Raw genomic sequence first — 15055 nt, 5'->3', positions numbered from 1 at the left:
ATTTAGTGGTTAAGAATTGACGTGATCACAAGCACAAAATGAGTGAAAAATTTATTTGAAAAAGTCGAGGTTTTAAACCTAAAATGTTAAAAAAAGTAATGGAGCCTATTGCACAGTCAATTAATGCTAGTAATTTGTACTGCTGTGTCGTGACGTTCCTGTAAGTAATTGTTTTGATCGTAAAATACTGGACCAGATAATATCTAACTCAAGTATTCAGACTAATTTGATTTCAAATTCTGTTTACTTGACTCAGCTCAAAATTTCGGCCACCTTTTAAATTGTTAATTTATTATGGAATCGCCAATTAAACGCAAAAATTTAGACCTACTATTGAATTATTTTGATAATTCAGTAGAGAAACTTAAAAGGAATTGAATGGTGAAGGAAGATTTACGAAAGTTTGTTATTAGAAAGATAAAAGTTATGAGTGGCTTGCGTGGAGAGTTCAAAGGGTTTTTACTGCAAACTCTCTCACAATTCGTGTGAAGAACGATAAATTGAGTGTAAATGATATCAAAGGCTTCTATTCATAGACTAGAGAACCAATATTAGTGAAGACTTATTTAAAATTCTATTCAATTAAAAATGTTTGGCCAGGTTTCTCACTATTGGTTAACCAGCTGCGCTATGGCTATAAAATTACCATGTCTTTAAGGTGCAAGCAACAGATTAAATTTTAAAGTAAACTACCGAGCTCCATGCTAACGCGGTAAACAACATTAATTAGAAGACAACACTTAAGCAAGAAATTACTGAAAAGAGCGAAGAAATTAATTAAGTCTGTGGCACAACGTGCGAGCTTCATCGTGTCGGAAAATGACTTCGCCGACATAACGAGCATGTTTATGAAAGAATACACCTCTTTATGTTTAAATTACAAACATTAAATTATAGATTTTCCCTTTCTCGATGTTTAATTTAGTAACCTCATTTCAACATAATATCTAAAAGGATTTTAGGTGCCCGCACTGGCGCAGCGCGCTCTTTAAGCCAGACTCCAATCAACTCTATTAACGAAGCGTGAGCAAAATCCTGGCCGCTTGGGCCGCTTTTTTTTAATTGCTCAGAATACTCGACGCAGCTGAGCAGTGAGCTGGAGATTGCTCTGAATACCAGACCCAGATGAGCAGTGAGCTGGAGATTGCTCTGAATACCAGACCCAGATGAGCAGTGAGCTGGAGAAATTTTACTAGGAAGAACTTTTAAAATGCTGACAAAATCCGCGTTAGAAGAGACTCCAACGGAGGCACAAAGCTAAAAGAATTTTAATTGTGATATAATTTTATGTTCTCATAAACGACGAGAAGCTTCATTGTTTTTCACAAATAACACTGGTTGCGATGACACTGAGTGTGGAATGCACTTCTCATTAGCCTATATGATTAAAAATGAGAGATTTAATTATGGAGTTTACTCTCTTATCGGAACTTTTTCTGTGGTGCCACAGACGGTTATGATAATGTAAAATTATGGCCATAGCGCCATCGCGAATTATAATAAAACTAAGTAAAAATTAATAGGAAAGTTTAACGTATAAATAAAACTCCTGTTCTTCCAATTCCACAGTAAAATGTTGTTAGTTTAATACAGATACATAACTGACTGTACCTGATGCTACACACCAGCGGCCGAGGCAGCAACCTCTGACGTATTTCAGAGCAGCGACTGTCACAGAGCAGCGCTGTGTATTTCACTCTGACATATTTCAGAGCAGCGACTGTCACAGAGTTTAATAGCCGTCAGAGCTGCCACGGCTGCCGCATGCCTAACAGGCTTTAATATCGCCTCGAATATCAGCATCAGCGAGACAAGCTCGTCTCAGCCTGGCGTCTCATCTTATCTTTGACGAAGAAGTAATGAGCAATTCCAGGTACAAGAACAAAGGCATTAACAGGAGCGGGGAAACTGCTTCTTTAGTACGTCTGGAACTGTGACGTACGTTTCTTACGTCTGGACGTACGTCTGGAACTGAATGTCTTATTGAGACGAGCGACGGTTGTACGGCCGGAACTGTGGCTCTGTGAGACGAGCGACGGTTGTACGGCCGGAACTGCGGCTCTGTGAGACGAGCGACGGTTGTACGGCCGGAACTGCGGCTCTGTGAGACGAGCGACGGTTGTACGGCCAGACCTATGGCTCCGTGAGACGAGCGACGGTTGTACGGCAGGAACTGCGGCTCTGTGAGACGAGCGACGGTTGTACGGCCGGAACTGTGGCTCTGTGAGACGAGCGACGGTTAAGGCTGTGTCANATTTCAATATAGACGAAGGGCTTATGGAAGCAGCTTCTTCTTCTATTAAGAAATTATTGAAGCGAGTCAATTTAGTTTTCATTCTATTTGGGTGAACTCTGCTCGTCGTGTGCTTTTTAACGATAGTTTGGTGCGATTATATCACATTAGATGACCTAAGTTTTCGAAAGCGAGTTCTATAAACATAATTATGTTTACGAGGTCTGTGTTCATTGATATTTTGTCCTAAATCGCACTACGAAGTGACGCACTCGAAATTTCAGCTTGACCTAGGACCTGACATATGCAAGTGAATCAAATGTAATATTAGTTAATCCTATTCAAATTTGTACGATTATCTATTTTCCCCGAAACTTTCTATTTACCATTATTTAAACTTTAGGCATCGCATCTGAAACCATGCAGAGTGCATGCACATCTGAAAGTAGAATAATCGCCTACGTGATTGATGCGTGGGGAATAGAAATTATTTTATAATAATGATTGATATTTCCATTTCCCCTGTTAAAAGTTACGTATCGAACTTTTAATTCTTAGAGCACAAATGAAACAATACTGCGCGATGCTCGAGTACTTTGTCAGACAAATTGTTCCTAAATGTTCGATGCTCGAACAAACTTTTCAAAACGCAATACAAAATGGACTAGAAATACCTGAATGATGTGAAGCTAAAGCAAACATACTTATTTAAAAATAAATTCAACTTTTCATTTAAAATAAGCATGTTATGTAAGTGGCATTAAATTTTGTGCCTAATTTTTCAACATCAGTCAGTCATACATTTAGTTTGTAGCTTCAGCCAGGACTTTATTGATGATATACGTAAATATTAGGCTAAATATGCAGTAAAAAAAATTAGAGTAAAAAAAAATAATAAATATGCAGTAAAAAATAAATATACAGTAAAATAAATATGCAGTAAAAAAATATGCAGTAAAAAAATTGCATTATTATGCTAAATATGGTGACCTCGCCTAATAATGCGATAGTATTTAAGTAAGCAAGGAATAAACAAGATATTATTCAAATCCTCAGTATGATATGATGTTTTTGTGGAGCTGGCAAGCGGTGGTGCGTAGGTTGATCTCAATTAGAGTCAACAAACATCAAGTGAACTGAAAGACTCAGTTTTTCCATTGAAACAAAAAACAGGATCGCATTATAAGGTGTTGTTTGCTTAGATTACAAACTTTAAAATGTTTTTAGAGATTAATAAATACGATTAAACGGCGGGGTGAAATCTGTATGAATTGGTGTTTTGCAATTCTCTTGATTGACCATTTCAATTCGGAGGCTAGATTCTCTTCGGCGAGCTGAATAGCGCGCACAATTGACAACGATTTGCTTTGAATTGAACTAAATAACGAGACAGATTTACTGATCAAACGTTTCGGATATGATCCTGGGAAAAACATTCGATATAGATGACGAGCTTCATACTCACCGATGTCTCTGACATGTTCTGTTGACATAAATTCATACATGTAGAACAACATTCTGTTCAGGGAACAATCTTTCATACTCACCGATGTCTCTGACATGTTCTGTTGACTTATAATTCATACATGTAGAACAACATTCTGTTCAGAGAACTACCTTTCATACTCACTGATGTCTCTGACATGTTCTGTTGACATAAATTCATACATGTAGAACAACATTCTGTTCAGGGAACAATCTTTCATACTCACCGATGTCTCTGACATGTTCTGTTGACTTATAATTCATACATGTAGAACAACATTCTGTTCAGAGAACTACCTTTCATAAACACCGATTTCTTTGACATGTTCTGTTGACACAAATTCATTGATGTAGAACAACCTTCAATTCAGAGAACAATCTTTCATACTCACCGATGTCTCTGACATGTTCTGTTGACTTATAATTCATACATGGGGAACAGGAGAACAAAATTCTGTTCAGAGAACAATCATTCATACTCACTGATGTCTCTGCTACGTCCCGATGACACAGTTATATATTATGCATGGAAAGCATCATGCACTAGAGACAAGGAAGGGAGAAGTGCGCGGTACAAGTAGAATTGCCTGTGCTACCTGATGTCACATTGGCTTGAAAATGTCGCTGTTTGCACATAAGAGCAAAGATATCAAATTGATCTATGAATATATAAATGATGACCAGCCATAGAAGGAATGCAGTGAACGTTTGATTGAAGCAACTAGTGAAATTAATAAAAAAAATATTCGAACGTGGCGATACAATTTAGGCTGATATAAGCATCAGCCTTGTGAGAACTAAACAACATTCGATATATTTGACAGAGAGGCCTAACTATATGCTCGATGTTATACTGGCAAGAACATCAATGAACGAATTGTTCTCGTGGATACACTTAGGAAAAATTATTGGGTCATATTATTCAAATGGTGACGCATTTTCTCACCTAAAGCACGAGCTGAGCGTAACGTAACACTAATGCACGCGTGTACCTGTCCAAACTGGGTTAGAACGACCCACACAAGAGCAAAACTGAATCGATATTTGGACAAATTCTCACTTAATACCCTTCGTGTAAGTCATTATTCAATTCAAGCTCTCAAATCTAAAAACCTTCATAAGCGCCGTTGCATCTCTTATTTCTTATTTAGGATAATGACGATATTGTATGTAAGTTACTCGACTATTATATGAGGAACCTCCAGATAAAAGTCTCAAACAAAAGTCCTGATCCCAAGTATTTGGTAGCAATACCATAGCATTTGCGGCATTTGACCGCACAGGCAGTGAGTGAGGCTCGGTGGCTGCGTGTGACACAATAAGTCTGGCCGCACGGGCAGCAAGGGAGGCTCGGTGGCTGCGTGTGACACAATAAGTCTGACCGCACGGGCAGCAAGGGAGGCTCGGTGGCTGCGTGTGACACAATAAGTCTGGCCGCAACGCTGGTCCAGTAATTGCAAAGATCTGTCGGTGCGTGCGTCAGGTTTCTGAGGATTGCTCCAATCGATCCTGAATGGCTGGTTCTCAAAGACCGATTGCCATCGAGAAGCATCGCAATCCTCGGAAACATTTTCAATCCTGCAATCAAATAGTTGAAATGAGTTACGGTGGTACGATTCAGGTTCACGAGAAACCTAGAGTCGGACGTCCGTATTGCAAAGTCCATAAAAGAAATTAAATCTGAAATTAAATTTGTAATGTTCTATTGACTTATAATTCTTACATGTAGAACAACATTCTGTTCAGAGAACAATCTTTCATACTCACCGATGTCTCTGACATGTTCTGTTAACTTATAATTCATACATGGGGAACAGGAGAACAACATTCTGCCCAGAGAACAATCTTTCATACTCACAACAATCTTTCATTCAGTTGACTTATAAGTGAGTAAACGTCCTCCATAAAAACTCTATTCTGATTATCCGTGATAAATTTGTCCAGAGTTCTAAGGACATTAATTACGATTCTGTACTGGCATGACGCTGACATTGATGGCTTTTGTCCTGCATATGGCGTGGGTGGTCCTTCCTAACGAGACCTATTTGTATAGGCTCGTCTCGAAGCATCAGATCTTATAAAACTCTATTGGTCATAACAAACCTATTCATGCAAGAGCATGAAAATAGCCTATAGGATGTTGTCGATGAATGGTAGTTTTCAATACTAAGAAGTCTCTGGTGAATGCGACGAAATAAATTGATTACCAGCAGCTGTATTGAAATCAACACAATCAATACATTTTGATCGATCTTTCAAATACATTATTCACGTTCAGTAGAATATTCTCAAAATTTCAAATCTCTAAAGAAAAAACAGATTAACAATGAAGGTCTTGTACGAGTTAAAAAAAATTGCAGAAAGCCGTAGCTTTTCATTCGAAGAAAAACTAAACACTTTAGAGAATAAATTGCAATTGTGTAATTGGTTCGTGTTGAGAATAAATTGAAATTGTGTAATAGAGAATAAATTGCAATTGTGTAATTGATTCGTGTTGAGAATAAATTGCAATTGTGTAATAGAGAATAAATTGCAATTGTGTAATTGGTTCGTGTTGAGAATAAATTGCAATTGTGTAATTGAGAAGCATCGCAATCCTCGAAGACATTTGCAATCCTGCAATCAAATAGTTGAAATGAGTTACGGTGATGCAATTCATGTTCACGAGAAACCTAGAGTCGGACGTCCGTATTGCAACGTCCATAAAAGAAATTAGATCTGAGGACTTGCTTTGAAATTTGTCAATAATACACCTCTCTTCAATCGTCCTTCATAAAAACTCTATTATGATTATCAGTGATAAATTTTTCCAGAGTTCTAAGGACAATAATTACGTTTCTGTACTGGCATAAAGTTGACATTGATGACTTTTGTCCTGCATATTGCGTGGGTGGTCTTTCCCAACGAGACCTATTTGTATTTGTATAGGCTCGTCTCGAAGCATCAGATCTTATAAAACTCTATTGGTCATAACAAACCTATTCATTCAAGTTCATGAAAATAGCCTATAAGATGTTCTCGATGAATGGTCATATGCAATACTAAGAAGTCTGTGGTGAATACGACGAAATAAATTGATCACCAGCAGTTGTATTGAAATAAATACAATCAATACATTTTGATCGATCTTCTAAATACATTATTTGCGTTCCGTAGATAATTCTCAGAATTTCAAATCTCTTAAAAGAAAACATATTAACAATGGAGTTCTTGTACGAGTTAAAAAAATAAGACTTGCATAAAGCCGTAGCTTTTCTGCCGAAGAAAAATGAAATATTTTGGAGAATAAATTGCAATTGTGTAATTGGATTTTTATGCAATTTTTTTATAATTTAAATTGTAAATTGCAATTGTGTAATTGGTTCGTGTTGCGCAAGCTTAGTACTGACAAAGCCACTCAAAACTCTACGATCTGAGAGACGTTCTAGATCGAAAGGCAATGGTTTGTTAACTTAATACTTAACTTAATTAACTGTTAACTTAATACTTAACTTACTTAATTAAACTTAATAACTTGCATGAATAAACCGCAAACCCAGAGCTACTTGCCATTCAGCAATTAATATTTTACTGCGGAATTTAGAGCGGCTTTTCACTCAAAATACGAGTTTCGTTTGTCATAAAAATGCACCCAAAGTTGATTGGCTGTTAGATGTTAAGTTAGAATTGAATTTTATATATTGTTGCTATATAATAATAAATATACTTTGAATATATATTTTGCTAGGGTTTTATAGCCATTGATTTGAACAAAGATGTACGGTGAGTTTCGTCATATTGTACTAACATTGAACATCACTCACCTTATATGCACGTCACTTCTTCAAAGTGGTATTTTATCTAATTCAACTATGAAATATTGTCGTATTGTAACAATATATTGTTGTATTGTAACAATATAAAATATTGTTCAACAATTCTTATTGTCGTTCGACAATAAGAAGATAAACTTAATTCATCTAGGAGCGTCGGCAACTAACTACTGAAGCGGCTCTGAATTTTTTTTGTGAAGCGCATGAATTTTGAATATGCATCCATTATTATTGACCTTCCCATGTGTGCCTAGCATGGGGGTGTTGTTGCGGATTATTAATAAGTAGTAATTAATTAATTAAGGAGTATTACTGATAAGGAGTAATTAATTAAATAAGGAGTAATTAAGTAGTATTAATTTGATAAAAAACTTAGATAAAAATAGTTAAAATTACAACAAGACACCTAATATTACCACCATTAATTCATCCAAAAAATAAATGTTGAGAAATTATCATTATGATTAGTATGTCAGTAGATAAAAATTACAATATGAAACAGTACATTACTATATGAAACAAAAAATTACAATATGAAACAGCACATTACTATATGAAACAGCACATTACTATATGAAACAGAAAATTACAACATGAAATATTTCTTAGAAGACACAGGAAGCGAGTGAACTGCTGAAAATCAAAATAAATCTATGGAAATGTAAATAAAAATATATTTTTACACTGGAAATATGTCGAATTCTCTACCAGGGGAAATAATCTCTAAATCCCATGGGTTGCTTTTTATGTACACGAAGGCTAAAGAAAGAAGAAACGCTCATCCCAAAGTTTTTATTGTTTGCTGCAACGTCGCGAAGTTTTCTTCAGGAGGATAAAAAAGACTGCAGAAGTTTCAAGTTCTTTGACAATTTTTAGTTTCAATTGGAGCTATTTTGTAGTTTATTCGCAGCCATGTGATGGTTTAATGCAAAATTTATGTTGATTGAATTGAAATGACTCGTAGAATAGAAATGAATCATCACCTGTAAATTTGAAATGTGAAGTTAATTTTATTAACTTCACTTTATTATTAACTCTATTTATTACCTTTATTATTATTTACTTAGTTGTTGAAGAGTCGGGATGTAAACAATGGTTAGCTCGTCTTCCGTGAAAAAAGGAAAACCTTATACACATTCATCAATTCATAGAGAATGAGAGAATTTATTTTCCAAAATATAATTATAAGCAGAATTTTACGAATCTCTTAATTATAAACTCTAAACCTTGTCACTAATAATATCTCACCAACTTTCGTCAACTTGTTATTTGCTATCACTATTGATTGCATTATTATTGTTTTGTTAATTATTGTATTAATTTATTGCTATTATAATCATTATTGTTAATGTCGCCCTGTTAGAGGCGCGGAACATTCAATGTTTCTGTTGCCTTCGTCAATAAAATGGGACCGAGTAGACAGGTAAATAGTTTTATGAACATTGATTAGAATTATTGAATAAATTATGACATAATCGTTAAGACATCATGAAATGTTTCCTGAACTTATATTGCCAATCGCAGAGTTCCAAGGCAAATTTAAAACCTTTGGCAATGCTCGCCAAATTTGGCTGCAGCCAAATTAAATACCATTCTAAATAATAATTGCTGTTATTTAAGAATTTAAAAGCAAAGAAAAGTCCACAAAAATTCATATCTCTATAGAAAACGTTTCGGAGACCAGCTCCATCGTCAGTTCGTAAAATCTAGAAATCTGTTATCTGTTATTCTAAATACGTAACACAGATCTGTTATTTTTTGTGTAAAAACTTGCCAATATACCCCATAATATGGATTTTCTCCAGAGAGATAAATTTATTAAACCCCATAAGAGATTTGAAGTTAGCTCCAGTACGACGATCGACATTGTATATTGGCTGGACGTGTAACAGATAAAAATTACTAGTAGAGCACAGCAAAAGACTGCAGGTAGCCAGAAAAATTTAGCCTAGCAAAGAAGCCGATGGTTAAAATAGGACTTGATCTGTACATTTCTTGCATGTGGCAAGCCAATTTCAAGTTATCTCTTTCAAAATACAAAGGTATTTCTTCCAAAACATATGGATATATTTTCTGCCTGCTTAATTAAAATTATTCTTATCCGTGACGATGGAGAAAAATTCTGTTCTGATATTTCTGTTTTTCAACACTCTTAGTGCCACATGAATTTTTTCCCTTAATTTAGGCCCCACTATATACGTATATATCTCTCGCTTATGTCACAAACTGTAATATTATAAAATTTCATATTTTCCTTATATAACTGGATACAACTTTGCACTCAGATTTCCCTTTATTCTTTTTCAGCAGTGGATTCCAGACTCAAATTATATTTCTTGGGAAATTTGCGATGTATATTGCGAGCTGAGCACTTCATTGGCTTTCTATCAGATATCACGGTCAGAAATTGTTCATGTAAGATTTTTACTTTCGTTCCACCAGCACCAGGGCAAAAATATATCATGGATCTTGGATCAAATATCCCGTTGATCCGCCTGTGAAGGGACGGATAGACATCACTCACCGGACGATCGTTCGTGAGATGGAGAGTCTCGTGATGAAGTTGTGATCTTGTGCGAAATAAAGTGAATAATTCACTTAAAAGCGAACAATAAATTTAGTGGAGGAAAAGATAAGTGATGAAGATATTATTAATAAACAGTATAAGATAGTACTCCATTAAGTTAATCATAGTTTTAGCAGATCACAAGATAACCCGTGGGAGTAAAAAAATTTCCAGCTTACCAGCGAAGCTTAAAGGATTTAGATACTCTAAAAACTACATTTTAACTTTTTAGTAACTAAATCAATGATGCAATAAGAAAGATGTTATTAGTTATGATTATATGAATAACGGCAGAACAAGCTGAATCGTGCGCACTCAATAACAATACGTATGATTATTACTTATGCAATCAATCAAATTGAAGTTCAAAAACTGATAAGACAATCTTGCGTATCATCCTCATTCGAAGTTTAACCGAATGATCAAATCGGCTCACTCTCCAGATAACCCAAACAGTTTCAGAAAAAATTCACCAATTTTATTCATGGAAATTAACGCATGTTTTATATTCAGATATTTACAAGACAATTCACCTCTCTTCGGTTGGCACAATAGACAGTGACGACTTATCTGTTTGGCCGAAGGCAACCACTTGAAGTTAATGTTAATGGAACTGCTATAATATTCATAAAAGAACAGCTACAAAACCTAAGGACAATACGACTAGTTGTTTGCAAAAAACATAGGGTTTGCAAAAACATAATTCAAGGTAAATTACTTTAGGCAGAAAAACGTGACATTTTCTTACTGGAACGCTCATCTTGGGACTTCAAAATGTCGTGGCGCTGCATAACCTTATATGTTCAAGCTTATATGATCTGCCTCATACAAATTTGTCCTTAAAATGCTGACAAAATCCGCGTCAGAAGAGACTCCGACGGAGGCACTAAGCTAAAAGAATTTTAATTGTGATATAATTTTATGTTCTCATAAAAGACGAGAAGCTTCATTGTTTTTCAGAAATAACACTCGTTGCTGTGACACTGGGTGTGAATGCAGTTCTCATCCGCCCAAATGATTAGCAAAGAAAGATTTAACTATTAAGTTTCTTTTCTTATCGTTTTTTTCTGTGGTAACACAGACGATTAAGGTAATTTAAAATTATGGCGATTGCGCCATCATGAATTATAATGAAACTAAGTAAAAATTAAAAGGAAAATTCAACGTATAAATAAAACTCCTGTTCTTCCAATTCCACAGTAAAATGTTGTTTGTTTAATATAGATACATAACTGACTGTACCTGATGCTACACACCAGCGGCCGAGGCAGCAACCTCTGACGTATTTCAGAGCAGCGACTGTCACAGAGCAGCGCTGTGTATTTCACTCTGACATATTTCAGAGCAGCGACTGTCACAGAGTTTAATAGCCGTCAGAGCTGCCACGGCTGCCGCATGCCTAACAGGCTTTAATATCGCCTCGAATATCAGCATCAGTCCAGGTACACGGACAAAGGCATTAACAGGAGCGGGGAAACTGCTTAATTTTGTACGGCCGGAACTGTGGCTCTGTGAGACGAGCGATGGTTGTACTGCCGGAACGGTGGCTCTGTGAGACGAGCGACGGTTGTACGGCCGGAACTGTGGCTCTGTGAGACGAGTGACGGTTGTACGGCCGGAACTGTGGCTCTGTGAGACGAGCAACGGCTGTACGGCCGGAACTGCGGCTCTGTGAGACGAGCAACGGCTGTACGGCCGGAACTGCGGCTCTGTGAGACGAGCGACGGTTGTACGGCCAGAAATGCGGCTCTGTGAGACGAGCGACGGTTGTACGGCCAGACCTATGGCTCCGTGAGACGAGCGACGGTTGTACGGCTGGAACTGCGGCTCTGTGAGACGAGCGACGGTTGTACGGCCGGAACTGTGGCTCTGTGAGACGAGCGACGGTTGTACGGCCAGACCTATGGCTCCGTGAGACGAGCGACGGTTGTACGGCAGGAACTGCGGCTCTGTGAGACGAGCGACGGTTGTACGGCCGGAACTGTGGCTCTGTGAGACGAGCGACGGTTAAGGCTGTGTCAGATAGCTGGTATTATTTCTTACCCTACAGCAGAAAAGAATGCAATCAAACGTCAGAAGAAATGTCGTAGAATGAAAGTCGCTGACAATGACAATTGCCTTAATATGTAGCTCATTTTCTTTCGTTTTTTCTTGACTGTTTTTTCACAAATTATTTTTCCTGTGGCGGAGCGTAAGTGAAATAAGCCGCTGATGAGAGAATAATAATAATATTTTATTTTCTGTTTTCATGGTCGAAAAGAAGTAACTTCTAAATAGCGAAAGGCAAAATAATTTATTGTTATCTCTTAGTTTCACTTGATGTTAAATAATTATATCGAAGCTGTGAGTTGAGGGTGCAATTAATGAGACTTAATAATTAATAAAAGTAAGTTATTACATCACGCTATGGGTAGTGGGAAAGGAAAGGGAGCTGGGTTCCCCAAGAGGACGCTAAAGCAGTCGCCGTGAGTCCCCCAAGGGGCTATGCTTTGCAGGGAATGGAAATGTGGGGGCAAAATTCTAGACTTGAAACACTGACATTATTTTTTCAAGCTGTCTTAAGTGACTAAAAAACTTCGTTGTTCTCAGGAACACTAACATTTGTTTCAATTCTGCATGAAATACACAGTACAGAAAAATGTTTCGCACATTTAACAAAATTTACAAGACAACATTCGCAAATGACAATCTAATTTCAGCCTCAACAATCTTTTTCTGAAAATGATTTTAATTATTATCACGTGATATGTCTGAGCATTTACGATTCGAGTTATTCATAATAATATCCGATTAAAGCAGCCCAAACATTTCCCAGCAACTGAACCTAAGGAAAGATCGCACCAAAAAGAATATTTCGTGTTAGTGTCCATTACACACAGAAAAGTGAATGGATCGAGCTATCTTAATAGTGATACACTTTCTGAACACGGACCTGATATATCATAATATTGTCAGACCGAACTGGTCCAGGTTGACTCAAAAAATGCATCGCTATTAGAAAAAAGTCTCACTTATTGTTATGAGTGTACGTGCACGTTCTGCTCAAATGGCCCACACTAGCAAAAATGAGTTTAATTTCCAAGACGAAACTTTACCGACGCGCGTCATCAGTCAGGACCAGGCGGCTGAGGGCTTCGTTTACCCTCATGTTACCCTCGTTACGCTGTCTTATAGAACTTTTGTTGTGTTGCACCAACATATTTATTGCTCGTTACTGATACTGTTAGAAACAACGTTTACTGTTGCTGATGCTGTTAGAAACAACGTATACTGTTGCTGATGCTGTTAGAAATAACGTATACTGTTGCTGATACTGTTAGAAACAAAGTTTACTGTTGCTGATACTGTTAGAAACAACGTATACTGTTGCTGAAACTGTTAAAAACAACGTATACTGTTGCTGATTTGTTGCTGATACTGTTAGAAACAACGTATACTGTTGCTGTTAGAAACAACTTTTACTGTTGCTGATACTGTTAGAAACAACGTATACTGTTGCTGATACTGTTAGAAACTACGTATTCTGTTTCTGATACTGTTAGTAACAACTTATGCTGTTGCTGATAATGTTAGAAACAACCTATACTGTTACTGATACTGTTAGAAACAACGTATACTGTTGCTGTTAGAAACAACTTTTACTGTTGCTGATACTGTTAGAAACAACGTATACTGCTGCTGAGACTGTTAGAAACACAGTATACTGTTGCTGATACTGTTGAGCACAAAGTATGATGTCGAGTATTATCGACTCAGCAATTCATGTTTTTTCCATGGTACCAGATACATCAAATGGTTGCAGCCGGTTTGTCTCTGTTCACGTTGCGTTTCATTCTTTAAAAAATATATTAGTTTATATTTTACATCAATGAAACGTTTTGTCTTCGTTGATCAAGCTACTGTTACCTTTGCAGGAAGCTGACCCTGAGGCCTTTAATGTTGTTATCAAGTTAGTGATTCGCCTCTGAGGTGTTGTAGACTTCTTTTTATCTATGTGTTGATAAACAATATTACCTATTTTGTTTTGAATAACATTACGTGTTCAAGATCCAATAATATTAGTTACTCAACTTCTGAAAGTTCTCTTCAGGCAGTCCCTTTTCATGATTTTAGTTTATACCGTGTTGGTTAGATGTTTTCCAATGTCGTTAAAGGATCTAGTTGGCAATTCTTGAATAACTTATTGCAAACTTCCTTAAGAGACTAAATAGGCTCCATTTACATGGATAAATTTATTCTCAATTTCAATGAATTCTCGAACTTTGATATTGTTTTTCCAATTTTTTTGACGTTGAGAGAAAGCTGAAAGTTATGAAATTTGAACAACTCGCATTGAACAAGTTCGTTAGTGAGTAACCTGACTCACTGGGCCAGGGGAAGAAATGCGAGTAAATATTTTAAAGAAATTTCCCTCACCAGACAAAACCAACGCCCAAGGCAATCCTGATGAAGAGTGGCAGGGAGAAACAAGAGAAGCTGTAACGCAAAACATTGTTTTGCCCTTTTTTTCAAGCCACGAACTGCAATAGCTTCTTGTGTTGAGATCCGTCAAGGAAAGAGTCCATGCAGGGGCCATACTTTCAAAACTCGCTAAGTGAACGTAAGTACTTACGCTCTATTTTCTTGTCTATGATTGGTAGATTTTGCTTGAAAGGTCGTCAATGATTGGCTGATGAACTTACGATCTCTTAACTTTTTTGAAAGTATAGGCCCGGGGCTCTAGAGGCGGTGGCTTTGGACGCGGGAGTCGACAAAAAGCTTGAGCCTGCGCCTCTTAATCAAACGAGTATATCAAGATATGATACAGGAGATAAAAGATGAAAAACCATATGGTTAACTGCGGAGGAAAAAATTTGCTGTGATATTTACAGATTGTGAGTGTGGTGATGGAATACTAGGCATGAGATGGCTATAGTGTAAACTTCAACAAAGCGGTAAAATGGTCGTAGCAAGTTACTG

The sequence above is a fragment of the Hyalella azteca genome, unplaced genomic scaffold (assembly GCF_000764305.2).
Source record: "Hyalella azteca isolate HAZT.00-mixed unplaced genomic scaffold, Hazt_2.0.2 contig6555, whole genome shotgun sequence".
Classification (NCBI taxonomy): domain Eukaryota; kingdom Metazoa; phylum Arthropoda; class Malacostraca; order Amphipoda; family Hyalellidae; genus Hyalella; species Hyalella azteca.
This window is presented reverse-complemented; position numbering follows the sequence as displayed.